This window comes from Bidens hawaiensis, unplaced genomic scaffold (assembly GCF_021521415.1).
Source record: "Bidens hawaiensis isolate Kalapana, Puna unplaced genomic scaffold, B.hawaiensis_p1.1 tig00019935_1, whole genome shotgun sequence".
NCBI lineage: Eukaryota > Viridiplantae > Streptophyta > Magnoliopsida > Asterales > Asteraceae > Bidens > Bidens hawaiensis.
The window spans coordinates 275,375-299,123 of record NW_027493029.1 but is presented as its reverse complement, the minus strand read 5'-3'; the positions used below and the strand labels follow the sequence as shown (position 1 = coordinate 299,123).

At 36.7% G+C, this 23,749-nt stretch overlaps 2 long non-coding RNA genes across 2 annotated transcripts; both read left to right on the top strand.

The window, feature by feature from the left end:
• The first annotated feature begins 4,093 nt into the window (after nt 1-4,093).
• Nucleotides 4,094-4,506, top strand: LOC143559559 (uncharacterized). Its single transcript, XR_013139960.1, has 3 exons — nt 4,094-4,212; nt 4,285-4,350; nt 4,474-4,506. It is a non-coding gene; the product is annotated as an uncharacterized LOC143559559 (long non-coding RNA).
• A 310-nt stretch (nt 4,507-4,816) lies between these two features.
• LOC143559558 (uncharacterized) lies at nt 4,817-5,565 on the top strand. The gene is made up of 2 exons (XR_013139959.1): nt 4,817-4,883; nt 5,057-5,565. It is a non-coding gene; the product is annotated as an uncharacterized LOC143559558 (long non-coding RNA).
• The last annotated feature ends 18,184 nt before the right edge of the window (nt 5,566-23,749 follow it).

Sequence of the window (23,749 nt, the reverse complement as noted above, 5' to 3'; positions counted from 1 at the left end):
GTAATGCTTCAACCTGTGACCGTTCACCTTAAACTTCCCGCTATGATCTTGTATTTCGATAGTTACATACGGGAATACCTCAGTGACCGTGAATGGTCCCGACCATCGGGATTTCAACTTTCCCGGGAATAACCTCAACCGGGAGTTAAACAATTAAACTATATCCACACACTTGAACTGCTTATTACCCTTCAGCTTTCTATCATGCAGTTCCTTCGTCCGCTCCTTATATCTAAACGACTGAGCATACGCGTGATCCCGTAGCTCCTTATGGAGAAATTAGATTAATAGGGTTAGGGAGTTGGCGGTTGGGTGGGAACTTTGGGAGGGATGAAAATCATGAAATTATATTTATTAATAACTTTCAAATTTGTAGATGTAAATAAAAATTGCTTAGGGAAATCAATTAATTTGAAAGGGAATTTTGTAAACGATTTAGATTAAATATATATTTATAAACTTATTTAGTTTTTAATAATATTTTAATGATTAGCTATTAGTTGCATAGTTTTATATCGGCCAATAAATAGGTCATACACACTAAGTTGATTTAAATTGACTACGCTTGCCCATTACTCTCTGTAATAACAGATAACAAAGACAATGGCTCGATTGGCCTCCATCATCATCTTCTTAAATTTAGCTAAAATCTTACCTACCCATTTTTATTAGCTTTGAACATAAAATCATTCCTAAGTCTTCACATAATCCATCACATAAACAAGACAAATGCCTCCTTCATCTCATTGTTAGATTTGTCCAACACTATCGATTGGATAAATGGTTCTTGACCATATTATCTATACGAAACCTCCATACATTCTCTCAATCTACTAGATTGATTTATTTTTAAATGTAGGTTTCTCATGCATTTAACCCGAATTTACGGGTACGGATCTCACCAAACCCAAATATCCCTCAAACGAGTTATAACATCTCATTAAATTAAAAATTAATCTCACCAAATATTTGTTATGAAAATTATATAAAATAGGGATATACTAAAAATTAGTATCCGATTTTTTTTAAAAAAATATTAATAATAACTAAAAAGCAATTTTATAGTGAAAAAAATAAGTGGGTCATGTGTCTCACCAAACCTATATAGTTTTTAAGCCGAATTATAACATCATTCATTTGTGAAACTCTTTCATCGTTAATATGTTATACGAGTAACCTCACTGCCTCAGTGTCTGGGACCGATCGACGTCACCCATTGGCTCAGCTTAATTTTAATTTTTTATTTTTTGTTTTCATATTTTTTTAGTTCCATTAATATAACGAATATAGCTAATACTGACTAAATTCGCGTTAAGTCGATGTTATCATTTGGGACTGGGGACGGCTCAATGAATATTGAGGCCTAAATCGAAATAAGATGATGGGGCCTTTTTATGACAATTTTAAAGAAAAAACAAATTGTTCATTACAAGTTTTGAACTCATGACTTATACTTTAGTAACAACCAAGCCTACCACCACACAAATGCATTCATTTGAATATACTTTACCCATTATAATATATATCTACATATACGAGCGTTTTCATCCAACCCCCAATTTTATGTGAGTGAAGTTTTTATAATTTAGAGAATGATTTAGGGTGTTGTTAGTGAAGATTTTTTATATTTTAGAAAATGTAGCGATTTTTCTGTATAGTTGAAAAGTTATTGTTCACCTTCTAGAATTTTTCAATATATTTTGAAAGTGGTTGTGAGTTGAGGGAGATAAACAGTAATGATAAAGGTATAAAAAAGTATAATCTAATTGAAAATAAGAGAAGAAATGTAATGTATTTTAATGTAATTTTGGATTTAGTCATTTAGGGATAGGGTAATGTTTTTTTAACTTGGAGGCCTTAATTAAGTGTGTGCCAAAAGTCCTAACTTGTTTTCGTTGACCCACGGACCGCCCCTGTCCGGAACCAACTGACGCCACCCGATTAGCATACCTCAATTTTTATTTTTATTTTTGTGTTTCCAATTTTATAGATTTAATACCCTAACGAACGTAGCTACTATGGACTGAATTAGACCAGAATATTTGTGCTCAAGAAAGATAAAATTGCTGCATTGGATTGGAGCAGTCATAAGTCTACAATGGAGCAGGTCAGTAGATAATCGATATTATTTATTGTTTTGGTGTTCATTAGTTCATATTTCTCGAATGTATTTATTTTTCATCCAATTTTATTACTATCAAATATCTTATTTATATAGTATTTAATATAGTGTTTTATATATTAAAATTTCTTGTTAATAGCCATAAAATCATCACTATTAGTTGATTGTAGACGTTTACTTTGTTGATATAATACTTTGGAATTTGTATTATGTATTTATATTTGATGCTTTTTTCTCAAAACAATACATTTCAGAAATTAATTTACACATTGAAAAAAAAACAATTTACATTGATCCCCCCCTGCAAAATTAGTTTCCCTCCTCTCACCCGATGGACTGACTGCAGGCTCTCAAATCTTATGAACTTAGTTCGAGATCATCGGTTACCATCAAACATCTCTATCTCCATTTTGCAATAGCATTCCAGCAGCTCTACTATTACACCATCGGCAGACGCCACAACCGGTTGTTAAGTTGCGATATAGGTAACCCTCTACCGTCTATGCTCTTACAGATCGTAGCTCAATACTATGTTCTTTAGAGTTATTATTGCACGCTAATCAGATTAAAAGCTAAGTGTTTTTACATAGACAGTGCTCGATGAAATGCTTCAACCAAGTTTATATGCTGTTCATTACTGGCCTCTTCCAAGTTATTTGGTATTCTTTATTTTGGATACAAATATTTACTAACCTCGTTATTTACAAATGTATTTTGTTCATAGATTAATAGTAAAGTGTTGTTTATTAGCCGGGAGAAGAATGTTTTAATTTATCTCTCTTATTAAAACTCAATTGGAAAGCGTGATTTTATCAAATGCTAAGGTAAAACATTTAACATTTAATTTTCTTAAGTACATTTTATTTGATTATAAATAAAACAAAAGTTTACTTTTGATTTTCTCAAATTTATGTGAAAAATGTTTACTTTATATTCTTGAAATATGTGAGTAGAGGAAGCAAAATGGGTGGGTCGGGTAACGGGTCAAAATGGGTAGTCGTAGTCCTGGATCGACTAAAAAAATTTGTATGAGGAAGATCCATACATGTTGTAACTTTGAATGTTTGTGATTAGACTTAGCAAAAATGATGGGTTAGATAGCGGGTCAAAAGGGGCACTTTCTTATAGGGGTTTAAACGAGCCAAGTCGGCTTGCCATCTTCTCGATACCTGCTCGTTAGAACCTCAAACCTAGTAGAGCTTAAACGAGCTCGAGCCTTACGATAAGGTTTCTTAAAAAATGAGTATGAGCTCAAGCTTCACTTATCGAGCCGACTCCCGAGCCTAAACCAACCTACTATTTATATCATTTTTGTTTAATATATTATATAGGGGCAGGTTCAAGAGGGAACTCAAAAAAAGTGGGGAACTGGGAAACTCTTCATTTTACATGTAAAAAAGTAATATAAAGCTCGATTTCACATGTAAAAAAATAATATCAATTTATAATTAATAAAATATTAAAAAATGAAAAATGTATATAAATTAATTAATAAATAATAAATGACCCGAGCTCGAGTTTGAAAAAATAATTCAAGAGCCAAGTTTCAAGTTCGAGCTTTAATAAAAGAGCTCAAAACGAGCCAAGATCGATCTCAAGATCTCGTAAATTAAAACTAGCCGAGTCCGAGTTTAGTTGAACTTGGGTCGTTTACACCCTACCCTACTTTCCTACTGTCACGTATGGGTCAGGCTGGATTGACCCAAATCACTTTCATCAAATTTGGCAGATCGGTGGGTTGGGTTGGCCCGGAACACTTCTTGTCCAACAATTTTTTTTTATGAACAGTTAGTGTGTCAAGTATGATTATGAAAGTTAATATACTATCTCAATAACGATATTTTTTTTTTGAATAAAAGACAATTGTATGTATTAAAAATACACTTTGGTTTAACTTTTGACCCGTTTACCCTTTCTAGGCTCTAGGTATCTTTTATTATATGTAATTTTTAATATCCGATATTTTGCTTCTAACAGAACTGGGAATAGACAAATCCATCTTTATTAATCCAAAGACATTTCACTTAACTGTGCTCATGCTGAAGTTGTGGAACAAGGAAAGAGTCAGTGCTGCTGTTAAGATATTTAAGGTCGGTTCAATTAGTCAAACTTTCATGGTTGACTAAAATGCGTAACTGTTCTATTACGATATTACTACTCAGGAAATTGAAGCATAAGTAATGGATGCATTAGATGGCCGACCTGTAGCTATTAAACTTAACGGACTGGTACGAATCTTGCAGTTTACCTTTATAAGTTAATGGGTTGTTGGATGTGTGTTTAAATGATCACTGCGATTTGAAGTGAGAATTTTTTTTGTACATTTATTAGTTCATTCTTTCTATTTATAGGAACTCATGAAAGATTCAGTTGAAAAGGCCCGCATAGGAAAGACTTTTGCATGCTTGCAGAATCCATGATTTATATTCACCTATTTATTTTAATTATTATTTTTTCCTAATATAATTACAGTTTTTTAGTGTTATTTTTCCTAAACTTAATAAGAAATCATCACTGATGTTTTTATAAAAGGCGGCCTTGTTCTTGAAAGAGACACCAACCATACACTAAATGTATGTAATACTATTTTCTAGTTATTAGTTATTTTCATTTTCTTACTGCAATTATAGAAATCAATATTGGTGCATATTCTATAATACTATGTAGTTGCATGTGACAGTGATGAATACAAGACAACGGAAAAGGTTTTTGAATCCTTGTTCATACTCTTTTAAGGATATGTAGAAGCTGCGAAATAGAGGTAAATTTTTAGCTTGTAGACTCATCCAAAAATTGATTGTAAGTTGGTGATTAAATAACGGTTATATTGGGCTACATTAGAAAACAACAATGTCTATTGATGTTTTTTTTTTCAAATTATTTTTTCAATAAAATGCTAACATGCTAGTGTAAAACCTTCTTTTTTAAATCTAGGTCGGAGATGAAGTTTTCCTCAAAAGCATTCTAAACCTTACTGAGCATGTAGCAAGAGGATGAGTGAAGAGCCTGGACCAAAATGAGCTAGTTGGTGGTACATATATTGGACCAAAATGGTGTGAGATAAATATTCAAGTACCAATAAAAATAGATGAAAAGTTGGTGAGACTATATGGGTTATTTTCCACAATTCAAGATTGTATCGGTGCATCCATCGCATGGCCTTGCCCATTCATCTCGGTATGTATTTGTTAAACGTGTGATATGAATAATTTTAATAACATGGAACTTCATACTTGTACATGGATGGTATATTTGTAGGTAGTTCGTGAGGATTGAGGACGCATGATGACTCGGGATTTTATGGTGCTTGTTTCTTTTATTGCTTTTAATTTTTTTGTTGAATGTTACGAGAGTTTATGTTGGATAATGTTATAACTTATTTATGTTTAGTGTTTTCGTTATGAACAAGCTTATTTAATATAATGAAATTTTATTTCTTTCAATATTTAGATGTCCATAAACGTATTGTAAAATTGTGTGTGTAGACGTTTAAAAAAGGGTTGTATAATATGATTTGTTAGGACTTCGAATTTTTGTCCTATTAAACATTAGAACATTATAAAAGTGTCATAATATGTTTTTTTAGGACGTTGTTTAAGTTGTTCATAGACATATTATGCGACCATAAAAATTAGTTTCATAATCTTGTTTGGGATATTAGGACCCTTTTCTTGGTACTATAATGTTCCATCATTAGGGTCCTGTAAATTAGTTTTTAAGGACACTTGTATGTATGTCAAAAATTTACAATTAGGTAAGCACATGTCAAAACGTTGTAAAAGTGTAATAATATGTTTTTATTGGGACGGTTTTTGGGTTGTTAATGAATATATTATGTGACCATAAAATTGGTTTCATAATCTTATTTGGGATATTAGGACTTTTTTCTTGGTACTAAAGTACCTATAATGTTACATCATAAGGGTCTTATAAATTAATCTTTAAGGACACTTGTATGTGTATCAAAAGATTAAAGGTGGGCAAGCACATGTTAAAACATCGTAAAAGTGTCCTAATATGTTTTTATTGGGACGTTTTTTAGGTTGTTAATGGAAATTTTATGCGGCCATAAAATTGGTTTCATAATCTTATCTGGGATATCAGGACGCTTTTTGAGTTCCGAGACATATTACGACCCCTTTACATGAAACACTTTTCTCGTTGGTCTTATTAAATGAAAGGTCCTATAAAATAGCTTTTTAGGACGCCTTTGTGCGTACAAAAAAGTCATTTTTGTTGTAGTGGTTCCTCTAGTTAGAACTTTGATTACCTCTCCACCCCGAATTATAAGAATTAAAAGAATTTTGATTTCGGTTCGGATTACCAACAAAGTCTACTGCTTCCTCTCGGAAACCTACGGGGCACTGAACAGTATCATGCCCTCCTCTACAGATCTCGCACAACTTACTCTTCACCCGTAAGTCCTTCACAATGTTTGCCAACGCCTGAACATGTGCCGTAAGTGCGGGGCTCGTGTCGACCGAATGTATACCGCATGATAAGGAGTCGACGGTCTTGGTGCTCTTAGCTGGTGGTCGCTGGTATCCACTCATGGCTAACCCATTAAACAACGCAATGCACTCGTCGGTATCCTTCGTTGTCAACAAGTTACCTCCCGCCGCCGTGTTAAGCATTCTTCGAGTCGCGTACGTCACCCCATTATAGAACTTCTGAACAACTACCTAGTCTTGCAAACCGTGGTTCGGACATAAAGCTAGTAGATTTTTAAATCTCTCCCACGCCTCGTAGAAGCTCTCGGTGTCCTCAATCTGGAAAGAATGAATCTGGTTACGCAAACGAGCGGCCTTAGTCGGAGGATCGTATTTCTCAAGAAAATGGGTCTGCATGGCGGCCCAAGTAGCAATGGATCCCTGTGGGAGGGACTCAAGCCACAAACTCGCATGATCAACGTGTGAGAATGGAAAAATGCGGAGTTTGATGGCGTATTCGGATACGCCGACAACATGAAAAATGTCGCAAATACATGTAATGCGAGTGAGATGAGAATGCGGGTTTTCGTGGAGCAACCCGTGAAACTGAGCAGAATGAGAGATGGTGTTCAGAATGTTCGATGGAATCTGCCAATTCGTATTACCTGCGATGGCTGGTGGAGCAATGCTGGATCTCGTGCCCGCATCGACCGGACGGGCCCGGTCTGCAACTGTCCTCCTCGGTGGTGGAACTGCGTCGCCCATAATCCTATCCCTAATGATGGATTCAGAAAAAAGTAGGAGAAGAGGATGTGTTACCAAGAGACGAAGAAGAACTGGAAGATGGTCTGGTACGACGTCTCTCACGAAACTCTCTCACAGGCTCAGAAAATCCCACAAATTCAGGCGGTCCTAGAGATCGAGTACGTCGCATACAATTATTAAGATAAACAAAACAAACTAAAATTAGCTAAACTATTTAAACAAAGCAAAACAAAAACAAGTAGCAAATAAGGTAAGTCCTAACTCGAGTCGTTTTCAATAGGCCTCAAATCGTGTCCCCGGCAACGGCGCCAGAAACTTGATGTGTGTCTAATGAATGCTCATTCTATGGAACTCACAACTAAGCTTTGAATTTAAAAAGAAACTCCTGATGAATCCACACATGACTGGCAAGTGTACCGATCCCAAGTAGTATAGACCTAAGAAATCTGAGTATCGAACACAAGGACACGTGAAAACGCCTATGATCACTAAACCCTAGACAAGACCTTCCTAATAATAATATTTTTTTAATTGATTTTTAATAATTAAACTACTTGACCTAAATTACTTTGACTAAATTAATTAACTTTACTTAACTTAACTTAACGAAACTTAACGAAACTTAACGACTGTGACTGAAAATGGAGAATACGTCTAACTAGGGAAGAATCATATTGTCGGTCTAACAAGCTAATGGATTGAATGATCTCACGACACCGGCATATAAAGATGACACAACTAAGGTTCGCTCAAGAAAGTTGGATCACCTCTCGGTCTCAGTAACAAACCCTAACTTACACTTAATTGATTTTAAGAACAAACCGGGAAACGAATGCTACGGTGTTCTAATGTCGACTCTCCTCTCTGTCTCACTGACACACGACCCTAATGGAAACGAATACTACACAACCAAGGATAGAGGAACAATTTGGTTTAACATAAACTAGACCAACTAATCGCTAACAAACCCAAACCCTACAAGAACAGAACCCGCTCTCGCGCAATCCTAATCCTAACAAGTAAAAGCAATGAGAAGACTTTACTTCCTATCACCTCTCGGTCTTTAAGAAAGTGTTTACCCGCTGACTTCAATCAATTAACAAACTCAATAAAACCCTACGGTTGATCCTACCGTAATCAAACTCTAAACACAAAGTAAAGAATTGAACATACAACTATCAATCAAAACCAATTCAATTAATCGAAGTATGAGATTATGAGATAAAATCAAAAATTTTACAGCCACTAGACACAACCTAATTCATCATTAAACCAAACATTCATTAGCAATTCATGTCATGTTATCAAACAATCCAATAAACTCATCAAAACCTAACAATAATCATCAAACCTACGTAGAACAACAAAGTTTAGCTACTCATAACTTTTGGACAACAACATATACTCAATAAAAAAATCATATTAATCATCAAAAACATTATTAAAGCATTCAACAATCAATGATAATCAATAACAAATCAAACCCTAATTCAGTTGCAAAATAATTCAAGTTTAAAGATCAAAATCACAAGAGTTATGAACACTAATAAGAACACAAAGTTTATGAGTGTTTACTATCAATTACAGCTGAGTTTTATGATGAAGATTAATCCCTAGCTGCTGTCCCGAGTCACCCTTAGCCTAATGGCCACCACAAGCTTCAAAAAATTATTTTTCTTCTTCTTCTTGCTGCTGATTTCCGATCAGCCCTATGGTGTTTATAATAATTTTTTTTTACTTTGATTGCTTCCCACTAGCTGCTCCCCGTGAATTTTACCAAGAAAGCCGACTTAAAAGTTGTCTCTTTTAAGGAGACAACTCCCAATTCCTCCTATGACATGAACTTTGACCAAAAACAATAATTTGTAATATTATTTCTTGTCAATCAAGCTGGTCGATCGCAAGTCTCCAAGGGTTGTTAGGGTTTTTTTATTTTTATTTTTTGTGTTATGTTATAATATGGCATGAAAGGCTTTCCTCTAGCGGGTTTGGGTCGGGCCTTGAGTTTGGTCTTGTTAACTTGATCATAAAGGCCTCATATGTCTTCCAAAACACTATCTTTTTCTCTCTTAAAACTCGTAACCTAAAACAAATATTAAACTTGGTAAGATCATGCAAAAACAAGCCATAACTATTATTTATTGGATAAATAAGTAATAAAAAGATGATAAAATGGTGCGGAAAACAATTGTGTTTTACAACACATCATTCATGCTCTAAATGCAAGCAACACAAGCTCCTTCACAAGCCCAACGATCAACTCCATAGATTCCATTATTCAGCTGTTACATGTGGATTTATTTGTTCATATCCATCCATTGGCAATCGGCCAAAAAGCCCATTGTCTTGTGATTACTAATGATTATTCTCGTTTCAATTGGACTTTCCTTTTAGGGCACAAGGATTAAACTGCTCAGTTTTTGATCAAGTTCATTACACTCGTGGAGAGGAAGGTGGACAAGAAGGTGAAGTGTATAAGAAGCGACAACAGGACAGAGTTTTGCAACCGAACTGTAGATGACTTTTACAGCTCTAATGGAATATACCGCCACTCCAGTGCACCATACACTCCGCAACAAAATGGAGTAGATGGACGTCATAATCAAAAACTAATTGAAGCTGCTAAAACAATGCTATCAGATTCCAAGCTTCCTTTATTCTTTTTGGGTAAAGCAATCAATGTTGATTGCTTCATCCAAAATCGTGTGATAATCTATAAACGCTTGAAGAAAACTCCATATGAAGTTTACTACAAGACAAAGCCGCAAGTCAACTACTTCAAGACATGTGGATGTCCATGCACCCTGCTCCATACTGGTGCTCAGCCTGATCCAAAGTTTGCTGAAAAGCTAGATGAGTGTTATTTTGTTGGTTATGCAGCTAACAAAAATTCTTATCATGTATTCAATAAGAAGACCAAGCTGATCCTGGAATCATTCAATGTTGACTGGCAAGAGCTCAACACTACTGTTGCTCACATGGGACCCGACTGGTTGTTTGACTATGACTACATATTCAAAAAGTTTCATGGTATGTATACTCCACCACCTACTGTTGGGTCATAAATTGGTTAGAATGACGCATATCAAAAGGCCACGACGTGATCAAGACTAAAGTGAAATAAACGAAGATGAGTTGTAGAATTGGATTATGGTTGTGATAGTGTAATACCGAAATCCCTATGGATTTCGGTTAGGCTAGTTTAGGCTTATTTGGGCTTGGCCTTGGAGCCTTTTATGGTAACCCTATATATAGTTATTGTTTAATCATTTTAGGATTAGAAGTTGTTGAAGACTTTGAGGGCCACCATAATCCTAGAGAGCATTATATTGTTTGGCTAAGTGGTTTATGTATCTGATGATTTATTGATAATATAATCGTATGCATTGAAACCATATTACATCGTGTTCATCTTTTATTATTTCCAAACATTCATTGTGATCATCGTTGTTCTTGAATCACCACGTTAACTAGATTTCGCCTATTTGATGTGTGTTTGTTGATATCATATTGTAGTGATCCAGATTAAGGACTTACAATTGGTATCAGAGCCTTAGACCTGTTCAGGCTCGTTATTGTGATATCAAGGATTCAAGATCTTGATTTATTGGTGGTTTGGTTGTGTTTCCGGCGAACTACTGTTCGGAGAAGAGAAAGATTTATTTTGGTGAAAGATTGGTTTTTGGTTTGGAAACAAATCAAACTCCATAATTCTCGGGAGTTTGTTTCAGTCAAAATCTGAAAGACTTCTAGGTTCTCGGTTTAAATCAAGTGTTTTCGGCTACATTTGAGTGTTTTCGGCTTCATTTAAGGGTTCACGGCTAAAACTAGTTGTCTGTTAACCACAATACTAGTTCTCGGTTAAAGATTGGTAGTTCTCGGTCAAGAACCAGTGTTCTCAGTCAATGTATTAAGTTCTCGATCAACAAATCTGGTTCTCTGTCTACGTGTGCTGTTCTCGGTCAACGATTCTAGTTCTCGGTCAACGATTCTAGTTTTCAGTCAAGATACCATGTTAGCTCAGTGGGCATGATCAATCTGATTTGGGCCTTTTCTGACATTGGACCTTAAATTTGTTTGGATCTGAATTTCACTTGAACTAGACTGATTAAGATGGATCAACTAAGTAATACTAATGGGTCATCTAATGCATCACTTCATCAGGAGTTGGACTCTATTATGGGGACCACTACTCGCGTGCCCCGTCTGCTATCTCACGAGGGGTTTAGCGAGTGGAAGTTTCGTTTTGAAAAATATGCTAAAATGAAGAAATCTAAAATATGGAGAAACATAGTCAGGGGTCCCCTTGTCATCACTTACCCGAAGGAAAACTCTACTAAAATTGCCGTGAAACCTGTTGCTATGTATGATGATGATGATCTTGTTAAAATGGAAGAGGATGAAAAGGCTCTCTCAACCTTGACTATGGCACTTTGACCTGATATTGCACTGGGTTTTAGAGAATTACAATAAGCTAAAGAACTGTGGGAAGCCCTGATTGAGGTGTATGAAGGAAACGAAGATATGAAAAGAAGTCGTTAAGATCTACTAAGACTGAAGTTCAACATGTTTAATCATGTTCTGGGAGAATCATTAGAAACTCAGCTTCAAAGGTTCATTGCTCTTGTGACTGAAATGAGATCTGTCGGCATCAAGTTAACAGCTGCTGAAACTAACAACAAGTTGGTGAACTCATTACCTCAAAGTTGGGACATGAACATTGCTGTCATTAAGAAGACTAAAGACCTCAACAAGTTGACACTGTCTGAGGTTATGGTCACCATCAAAGCATGTGACATGGATGATAATCAGCGTGCTATTAACCATGCAAACTCCTACAGTGCAGCTGGTTACAATGTTGCTTTTAACAATGCTCTCATCTCCCAAGATAGCTTCTCCATGTTCAAGACCACTCAGGGACAAACAGAATTTCAACATCAACCAAACTTCTCCATGTTTAAGTCCACTCAAGGTCAGGGTCAATATCCTCATGTCTCACCATAGCCTGCACCAGTTTTCTTTGCTAAAACTGGTTCAACCACCGCTAGTGCTCAGTCGTCCAGTTTTTCTCCCAGTCTGAATCTCAGTCAGACACCCGTTATTTCAAAAGAAACTCAAGAGAACATCACGTTAATGGCGGGATTCATGAACTGTTACAATTCTTTCCTTGCTGGAGATTTAGTTCAACCCGTAGTGGTTGCCGAACTTGATCAAATTCATCCTGATGATGTAGAGGAAATGGATATCTCTTGGCAAATCGCCATGGAAGTGTTTCGGTCCAAGAAATTTACTAAGCGAACTGGAAGAAATAATTGGAATATGCCAAATAATCAGAAGGTGGGTTTTAACAAAGACACTCTAAGGTGCTATAACTGCCATGAGCCAAGTTTCTTTTTCTCATGAGTGCACCAATCCAACCACAGAAGGAAACATGGAAAGGGCACTAGTTCACGTGGGTAATGCTAGAGGAGAAACTGAAGTAGCTCAAGTGATGGTGAAAAGGGTATGGTTACTCAAAAATTCTCATGGACTAATCAGATGGTTGCTCTCAACATGAAAAATCAAACTGCTAATTTTTCTCATGTGGAAAAGATTGAAGAGGAAAATGCTACTGAGGAACAAGTCAAGGAACTCCAATTCACATTCATGGCATTCACTTCTCCCAGCTCGTCTGAGGTAAGTTCTTCTCCATGTTCCCAAGCTTGTATTGATAAGTTAGATCTTTATAAAACCCACAATAGTAACATGCTTAGAGAAGTGGAAATGATAAAATCTGAAAATCAGAAACTTAAGAAAAATGTAAAAGCGTATTTGGATAACATAAAGGCACAGAAAAAGGACTTCTCAAAACTAAAATCCGATTTCAGTTTGAAATGTTGTCATCATCTTGACGCCAAACAGAAAATTGTTGAAATAACTGCTGAACTGGAAGCCGCTAAGTTAGAGGTCTTTAATTTAACTGAGAAATTTAAAAGGGCTGAATTTGATTTTAAGAGATTTGATGTTTCCAATAAGGTAGTTAATTCCATGATTGAAAATCTGTTATGGTGGAAATAGAATGAGGGTGAGTGTATAGGATATAGTCAGGTACCCCCACCATATAATGACAACTATACAGGTCTTCCTCTTACTAAAGAACATGAAGAAAAGATCAAAGATATGAAATATGGTAAACCTGCTAACAGTGAAAAGAACGACTCAGTGGAGAATATTGCATCCACTTCAAAAGTGAACGATTCTAATGTGTTTACTTCGTGCACAGAAAAAGTAATCATTGAGGAATGGACTGATGAGGATGATGACTCCAGTGTTTCATTTAATAAATATTTTGATTCTAATGTTTCTTTAAAACTGCCTAATTTAAATTATGTTATTCCAACTGTTTGTGTGGGCTCTGGTTTTAAGAGCAAGGATTCTTGTGTAGTTGATTCTATTAAGACTTTGGATTCTAATAATCCTGTTTCTAATAAATATAAAAATTCAAAAAAATTCAACAAGAACTCACCGCCTAAGTTTGTCAAAGAGGGATGCATGACAGACAAGGCGGTGACCATCATGCTAAGCAAGCTGGTCCACACAATCGGTCCATACAAGGAGTTGCCCAAAATAATTTCTATTTTAAACATCAAACTTGTTTTAATTGTGGCACTCCTGGTCATATTGTCAGAAATTGTCCACATCGTCCATATGTTCCTTATTATGGATTTTATCAGAGAACTATGCCTTATGTGCCTTACAATGCCTATATGCAAAATTTCAGGCACTATCGGGCTAATCCCTCTGACGATGACTGGAATAGAAACAAATCTGGAAGGTTTAGTCCTCATCAGACCAAAACCAACAAGCTTCGTAAATAGGGTAAAAAGGATGTTTCGATTCCCAGAATGAACCCGAATTCGAAACCGAAACAAGTGAGAAGGACAAAATCGTCTGTCTCTAACCCTCAAAAACCGAAGATCAAGTCGTCCATTCGTACATATAATGCTAAGTATTACAACGGTAGGCATGAATGGTTTCCTAAATCTCCGGTATAAGAGACGTTGAATTCTATGTTAGACGATCAAAAGGATATGTCATGGCTACCCATGACAACCTTGGATGAGTCAGGGTTACCCAGTCTAACTATGGACTGGGTACCAAAGTCTATTGGATCTCGCACATCGTGCAGGAACAACTGTGAAGGAATATCATCAGACCTTGGTATTTGATAGTGGCTGTTCCAGGCACATGACATGAGACATTTCCCAGCTACATGAAATTCAAATATTTAATGGCGGTTATGTGTCCTTTGCGGGAGGAGAAAAAGGGAAGATCACTCAGAAGGATACTGTAAGTAACGGTGTTCTAAAATTCGAAAATGTTTATTTTGTTCTAGAATTGAAGCACAGTTTGTTGAGCATGTCTCAAATCTGTTATAAAGGATTTTCAACTCATTTTACTAAGAAAGAGTGTTTGATTTTAAAACCTGGTATCATCATACCAGAAGACTGGATTCTTGTTCGATCACAAAGAAAAGATAATGCTTATGTGATTGACATGAACAGAAATGTTCCTGATGAAATAACTTGCTTGTTTTCGAAAGTGTCAGATGATAATGCCATGCTTTGGCATTGTCGTCTTGGTCATGCAAATATGAAAAACTTGAACCATCTCGCTAAAAACGATTTGGTTCATGGTTTACCCGTTAAGATTTTGTTACTATTGAAGAATTTGTGGCTTGTGCTTTGGGTAAACATCATCGGAAAACTGAAAAGCCAAAATTGATTAATACCATTTCATCAGTTTTTCAATTGCTTCATATGGATCTTTTCGGTCCAGTTCATGTCTTGAGTTTTTCTCGTAGCTCTTACTGTCTTGTTATTACTGATTACTACTCACGTTTTACTTGGGTGTTTTTCTTGTCCAATAAGAGTGAAACTGCAGAACTTATCAAGTGATTCATAATACTTATGGAGAATCAACTTAACCTGAAGCTGAAGGGCATTCGTTGTGACAATGGTACGAAATTCAAAAATGCCTCATTGAATCATTTTTGTTCAGAAAGAGGGGTGCTTCGTCAGTACAGCTCAGCTCACACACCGCAACAGAATGGTGTGGCTGAGAGAAGAAATAGAACTCTCATCGAGGCGGCAAGAACAATGTTGTGCGACTCTAAGTCGCCATTATTTTTCTGGACTGAAGCTATCAATACGGCATGCTATGTTCAGAATTGGGTGATAATCAACAAGTCACAAATGAAGACCCCATATGAGATTGTCTATGGTCACAAGCCAACTGTTGCACATTCCAGAGCATTTGGTTGCCCCTGTACTCTACTGAATCTTGAGTCAACTCCAAAATTTGGGGCAAAAGTTGATGACTTTTATTTCGTTGGTTATGATGGTCGTACTGCCTACAGAGTATACAGTAAATCGACTAAGAAAATTCTGAAGTCATACGATGTTCGTTGGTTGGAAGAAAATGAAACTGATACTCGTGTCAGTCCTGATTGGTTGTTCGACTACAATGAACTATTCAAACCGTTCAACGTACTTCCAGTTACCAACTCAAACGTCTCAGGTGATGCTTTCGTAGACACTGAGAAAGAAGATCAACATGCCGTGTCTCATATATCTCCAGTTCTGGATGATGATCTGACAGAACCAATCGATGTCACCCCGTCCATGCCAGTCAATCAACCAGAAACGATCACAACACCAACGTCTTCACCAACTCCATCAGAAAGTACCTCAACGGTTGAGGGGGAGAGTCCTATTCATCAAATTTTCGGGAGCACACTATTTCCCGATGTCATTCCAAATTAATATGTCGCTAGCACCTCGTACTCACATAGTACATCGACTTCTGGATGGAAGAACCCTCTTACCAATGTTGATGTAAATATTTCAAACTTTCACTCTACCGGTGATGTTTCTGATCAACTGGTTCCATAGAGAATTCAGAAAAATCATCCAATTGAGAATGTCATAGGTTCTCTTGAAACGGGTGTGTCCACCAGAAGTCAGACAAAACACATAAACAGCTGTTTGTTTTCCTGTTTCATATCTCAAATTGAGCTAAAGACGGTAGAAATGGCACTTCAGGAACCGAGTTGGGTTGATGCTATGCATGAAGAATTGAATCAGTTTGATAAGTTGAAAGTTTGGAGATTGGTTGAGTTACCGGAAGGAAAGAAAGCACTTGATACAAGATGGGTCTTCCGGAACAAGCAATATGACACCGGGGTTATTGTTCGAAACAAGGCACGGTTGGTAGTTCGTGGTTTTCGTCAAGTTAAAGGATTAAATTACATTGAAGTCTATGCTCCAGTGGCTAGACTTGAGGCCATCCGAATTTTTCTGGCTTATGCGTCATTCATGGGGTTCACAGTATATTAGATGGATGTTAAGACCGCATTTTTGTACGGCGAAGTCAAGGAAGAGATCTACGTGGATCAGCCACTGGGTTTCGTTGATTCGAAGTAACCAAATCACGTCTACATGTTAGACAAGGCATTGTATGGGCTTCATCAGTCTCCTTGGGCATGGTATGCTACATTGACAGCTCATGTTCTAGAACATGGTTACAAGCGAGGGACCATTAATCAAACCTTGTTCCTTAAGACTGTCGGAAAATATTTGATTCTCGTCCAAATTTATGTGGATGACATTATCTTTGGATCCACCAGTGGTGAGTTGTGTGTAGAATTTGAAGATGTAATGAAGAAAAGATTTGAGATGAGTTCGTTGGGAGAGATGACAACATTTTTGGGGTTGCAAGTTCGTCAGAGCTCGACGGGAATCTTACTGCATCAAGGGAAATATGTTGAAGACATGCTCGCAAAATTTGAGTTTCAGGATTCTAAGAGTGCCACCACTTCTATGGCAGAGAGACCATTTCTGACATCTGATCCGGAAGGGAGTCCCGTAGATCAAACTTACTATCGATCAATCATCGGGTCCTTGATGTATCTCACCGCAATTCGTCCTGACATGATGTTCACAGTCTGCCAATGTGCTCGGTTTCAGGCTAATCCTAAACTCTCTCATTTAATTGTCGTTAAACATATTTTTAGATATTTGAAAGGACAACCGAAGTTAGGTCTTTATTATCCCAAAAACTCAGAATTTGATCTTTATGCTTTCGCTGATAACAATTATGGTGGAGATGACTTTGATAGGAAATCCACATATGCCGGATGCCAGTTTTAGGAGATCTTCTCATTTCATGGCAGTGTAAGAAACAACATACGGTGTCCACTTCGACTGCCGAGGCGGAGTATGTTGCTGCATCTGCTTGTTGCTCACAGGTTATCTAGATGCAAAACCAACTACTGGATTACGATTTGGAATTTTTTGACACCCCTATCTTTTGTGATAATGATGCTTCCATTGCAATTGTTAAGAATCCGGTTCAACACTCTAAAACCAAGCACATCGATATTAAAATTAATTTTATCCGTGACTGTTATGACCGAAAATTTATTCACCTTGAACAAGTTCACATTGATAATAATGTGGCGGACTTATTTACAAAATCGGTCAGAACAACCAAATTTAATGTGCTTGTGAGTTTTCTTAAAATGCTTCATTTCGAGGATTGAGTCTTTTTGAGAATGAATTTGTACATATTTTATAAATTTTCACAAAGTTAGGGGGAGAAAATTAAAGTTCCATGTGGGCTCGGATACCAATTGTAAGGTCCAAGGCAGATTTTCAATATGATATCAATGGATCTTGATGTTGGTGGGGAAATCCAACACAAGATGATTCAAGAACACTGAATAAGAACACGTAAAACACACGAGAATGCTTCAAAGCACACGTTATATTAAACGTCGGGTGCTTAAGCACGATACACTACTCGTTCATAATAAAAAGGTGAACGGCTAAAACCACACGATACTCAACAACCATAAAACCCTATACAAGTGATCTATATATAGAGTAATCAACTAGCTAGCCCAACAAGAACCCAAAGCCCACCGAGATCCATAAGGATCTCGGTTTACATACGTAGCCCAAAGTCAACCCCAACTAAGTAGAAACCATTAAATCCAGGCCCAACAATCTCCCCGTTGGTTTTTAGCATGGTTATTAATCATGCTTCATGTAATCAATGTTAGCATCCTTCAAAGCACCAGCCCAAAACCTAGTCCTGACAATGGAGGCTGCCATGCTTGTATATTCTTTTGCAGCCGCTTCAAAGATCGGGTAAGCTATTTTCTGAAAAGTACAGAGGGTCTTGATATCCTTCTCCCCAACCTTTAGCAAATACCTTGTATCAACGAATCTGAATTGGCCCTTGCCCTTTTATAAACGTATAACAACGGTGGCGGTCTTGCTATCATACATCCAGAACCTCATGTTATCCAGAGTACCATCTGGAATAGCTTTAGGCACGGGAATATGAGTAGCCTTATTTATGGCAGCTACATAACGTTGACCATGGTCTTTCTTGTCCTTGGATCCTTGACCCCCTTTTCTTTCTTCAAAAAGGATTCTACAGTTGTCATGTTCGGAAAGCCATTATCAACTTGGTTCCTCAGGAAGTTCCAGAAATCAATACTTCGTTTATCATTAGTTGGATTGTGGAATGGAGCATTTATCAGGTCACTGAGATCCACCTTCGTCCAAGATCCAGAATCTTTCATCTTCTTATTGTACTCAGTAGCCCCGGACTTCCGTTTAACCCACCACATATTCTTTTCAGCATCAAAACCCCATGACACAACTCTAGAGCGATCACTATATTTATCTGAAAATCCCTTTGGAAAGGTGACAACGAACCTGTCTGGATGATCGGATGATTCAACGTTTTGATTGGAGTTCTTCATCACGAGAAGCCTTTTCTTAATGCGATCTGATTTCTATTTTGACATTGGAGGAGCAGACATATATTGTTCCAACGTCTCAGATTCATCAATGTTGATAGTTGGATGACCTCTGGAACTGCCACCTTGATTCACGTAAGATATCTTTGAAGTTACATCATCAATGCTCTTGAATTCATCTCCAAACTTCTGAACAAGATTTTGTTGGAGGTCTAGATATATAGCAGTTAATTCTCCCATACTAGACTGAAGCTCTTTAATCTTGGAATCTTTATCAGTGTTACTAGCTTCCAGTTCTTGAATGCGTAAATCTTTGACAACATAGTCTTGTTCGAGTTCAAAGACTCTACGTTGAAGAGCTTTTACATCAATGGGAGCATCCTCAAGCACAACTCCCTTACCTTTGTTCTGTAGATATTTTTCTTGCATGGTAAGAATCTGAGCAAGCTTCTCGGAGGCACTAGAACTTGACTGACCATGATTGGTTAGGTTAGATGATCCAGAGGGAGCATTAGTATATGGAATATAGGCCTCATCAGTATGTGGAATGTATGCCTCAAAATCAAACTCACGAGCAATGTCATCTAAAATTTGATATTGAGTATGAGGCTTTGTGGTGGATGGGCTTGGATCAACCTGAGTCTCAGGAACATTCGACTCAGGTTGATGAGGTTGTTGCTGTAGGCTAGTTGTTATTGGTGTTGGTGTTGTTGTTGTTGTTGTTGTTGTTGTTGTTGCAGCTTAAGTAACCAGCATGCCAGGTCTCGGATCTTTCTTCATTCGTTTTCATGGAATGAGATCGACGGCTGGTCCCTCGGGGATATCTTCATCATCTTCATTTACAGCAACTACTTGAGGAGGCTTCAATGCAGTTGACTGTAGTAATTCTTTAAAGGTTTCTGATATGGTCTAAAATATATATATTATAATATAAATGTTTCCAATACTTTTATCACTTTTGAGCTAGTTTTTATTGAATAATACTTCTAAGTGGCTCATTTTTAGATTTCAAAGTTTTATTGAGACAACGGGCTAATAGGAAGCATTTATTTTTACTAAATTTGAGATGACGAGTAAAACATTACTTAAAGTTTAGATTAGTAAATGTGATATGCTTTTACATGTCTCAGGTTATGAAGAAAAAAAAAGAAGTTAAAATGATTGAAATTGATTTTAATGCTTCATTATTTAATTAGTAAAAAAAAATATGTTTTAAGTCAAATGCTTATAAGTTCACGTGAACTATTATTTCATTTGACTTTTGTTCTTGATTTGTTTTGACATGTGTATGAGCTACGGATTTATTTGGGCCACACATCACGAATATATAAAGTCTGTTATCAAGAGTGGGCTGAGTATTGTTTTTCAACAAACAAGTCCAAGATTAAATATGGGCTAGAGGAAACTAGACTTATGGCCCGAAGACAAAACAAGGTCATGGGAATTAGAGAATATAAGGTGACGAAACCAGGAGGTCACGACATTCAGAAAAAAATAACTTTGGACGGCAGCTTTGGAGCAAGAATAATATAATTGGTAAAAGGGTTTTTGGAGCCACAAGCCAATAGCTGCAACATTATTTTTATTTTTAAGCTCTGCTCACGTGAAGAGGGCAGCCAAAATTCAAAGAGACTGGAGGCGGTTTTGCGTTCGGGTTCACACCTACTCTTTTAAAGGCGGTCCTTTTGGTCTGATTCTATTATTATTTTTATTACGAACTCCATTATTGAACTTATTTATTTTCTAGTTTTCAACATGAATATTGGCTAAACACTTTTCGTTATCTAGGCTTGTGATGATGTTTTGTTGAAGGTTTTGGACTTGTCGGTTTTCAGGTTTTGTTTTTGGGATTTTGATTAATTAAAAGTCTTGAATATATTTATTGGATGTGTCTCATGCGTATTTAATTTTGACTTGTGCTTGAATGAATGTTACACATGTTACTTGATTGAATGTCTTTTGATTATAGGTTGCTTGTTAGGGTTGTTTATTGTGTGTTTGCAACTTGTTTATGGTTTATTGAGCTCATTCACTATAGAAACTGATTTTTGGCATCTCATTAGAAGTTTATATTCTTACCTACTTAAATATCCCACGGGTGATAATTTGTCGGGTTTGTCTGCGTTGTTAGGGATTTAGGTTAAATTATCTGACAGGAGGTTTGCCTATTTTTGCGTTAATTTCACTATTTACCCGTATCCTTTAGATTGTTCAAAAACCACCCCGTGTACTTAGGTGCATTGAGATAGTGAAACCGACGGGTTAGCTATTTTTTTAGGGTAATTAATCATAGTTGGTGAACTGACCGGTGAACAAATAAGTCGGTGTTTTTACTTGATCTCTAGGACTTCCTCTTAGGTGACACCTTGAGAGTGATTAGGGATCTATTACGTTTCCTAGAGCTTCCTATCTTTAGATTCTCGGTTCCCATAGCAATTTCCCGAAAATGATAAAAGACCGAGTCGTCACAATTAGGATTCTTTGCCTGGGTAACCCTTACTCATATTTGAATTTTCTAAAGTCATATTTGGTAATTTAATTTTCTAGTTTACTTTAATTTAATTAAGTAATTAGTTTAATTAATTACTGTTTTTTAAATAAAACAAATAAAATTCAAAAATATATATTTTCTTAATTATTACTTTAAAATAGCTTTTAGAACTAGTCTCGTTAATTTAATAAGTGTCCTTAGGGTTCGATATTCCCGGTCTTCCCACCCGATAGGTTCACTTGCCTGTTGCTAGTGGTTTGGTTTAGGGTATTCTAGGTTTTTATTATTCGTTGTGATTGGTCATTATTTTCTGAATTTTTATATACCACTTCGTGCGCATCAGTTTCAAAATCCTTTAGTTGCTCAGCAGTCGTAGCACTCTCTGTGTCACGGTGTTCCGTCTCTTCATCTTCATTGTTAGAAATATCAAGTGCAGCAACACGCCTTTGAGTTGGTGCTACATGTTTTTCAGCCATATGAGCTATAACAGGAACAACTTTTATTTCGGCAAACCGGCCAAATTTAACCAAAGCATGAAGACCCTGACAAACGATCTTTGATCCTTTCCTGGATTGCTTCATTAACCCAAAAGTGTTGGGTCCTATCGAGTTCATATCTAATGTCTCAACAGATTTGACAATGTCAGTGTAATGTGAGTCAAAAATCATTTGCAAGAATCGAGGATACATGAGAAACATCTCTTTCTTTCTTCCTTTCAAGTTGCTCATCATCTCATTGAAGACAAACTTGGAGTAGTTGTAACTCCAATCCATGATGAGAGCAACTATGGCCGACATCTGAGTATGGCTTATTTCATCAGAACCCCCCTTTCTGCCCGACACACAAGAGAAGAACGTGTGTATCAAAAATCTCCAGTACAGGTGAAACAGTTTCTTGATTGCTGGAGGATAGGTTCCCTCGTAATCCATTATTGTAAGCACCTCGGAAACAGAGGTAGTCGTGTATTCTGTTGGGTAATTATGTTGATCCCCAAATAAAAGAACTTCCCGTATAATGGCCTCTGTGATGACGACCGGCTTCTTTTGTACTTTGGAGTCTATAGACACAACTCCACCTGGGCCTCGCTGGTTGATCGAAGCATTGTTCCAAAAATCCGTGATCATTTTCTTGCAAATGACAGGATTTTCTCATAATGCGTGAGAAATTCTGCAAGTATTGAGGCCGACTATCATGGATTTGAACTCTATGTGTGCTGGAGGGGGATCAAACAAATTTCCAGCTATGTTGTGAGTGTCAATGAACTTTAAAGGAGCTTGATCAGCCATTACTGCAACAAACGAGTCAATTTAGTATGTATTCAACAAGTTTAATGACACAATTTTAATTATTTCAAACATTAAGGGCTAAGTGTGACAGAAACCATATTTAAAGGACCATAAATGAAAAACAATAAGAGAATATAATAGATTTCGGTCCAAGTATGAGTTTTCTGTCCAAAGAGGAGATTTCGGTCAAACAGTGTAGTTTTCGGTCAAGGGAATATGTTCTCTGTCAATATTAACCGAGAACATGAGTTCTCGGTCAAATCCAGGAGATCTTGGTCAACAAAAGTCAACCGAGAACCCTTTGAATAGCCATGAGTTTTCGGTCTGACACTCTGAGACCAGAAAACCCTTTGTATTCTTTCTTGAGATATGTACCATCTTCTCCAAGAGGGCCGAAATCCCCATTAAACCTGCAACACAATTTTGAATACCTGATAACTAACTCTAACTCGTTCCAATCGAAGTTTAAATCAAGAATCCTAACAACCCATGACCCCTTGTTCTTCTATGAGATCCGTCTATCCATCAATTCATCAATCCTTGAGAACACGGGTCATTGAGTCTTCCAAAAAACAATTAACTTAAGCCTGGGTTCATTTACCTGTGAGTTAAACAAACACGAACACCAATATAGCTTAATGTGAGTGGTTAAGCAAGAAAAAGATTTTCGGCCAAATGATAATTCGGAGAGAGACATATCCAAAAAATTTTAATACCAATAATGGTGTTAGAAAACCCTTTTAAACTCCAACCTATGTGGGCCGAGAACCCACATAGAACAAGCACAAGCCCAATACCAATATCCAACAAATCTAGTAGACAGATTCTAAGCCCAAACCATTT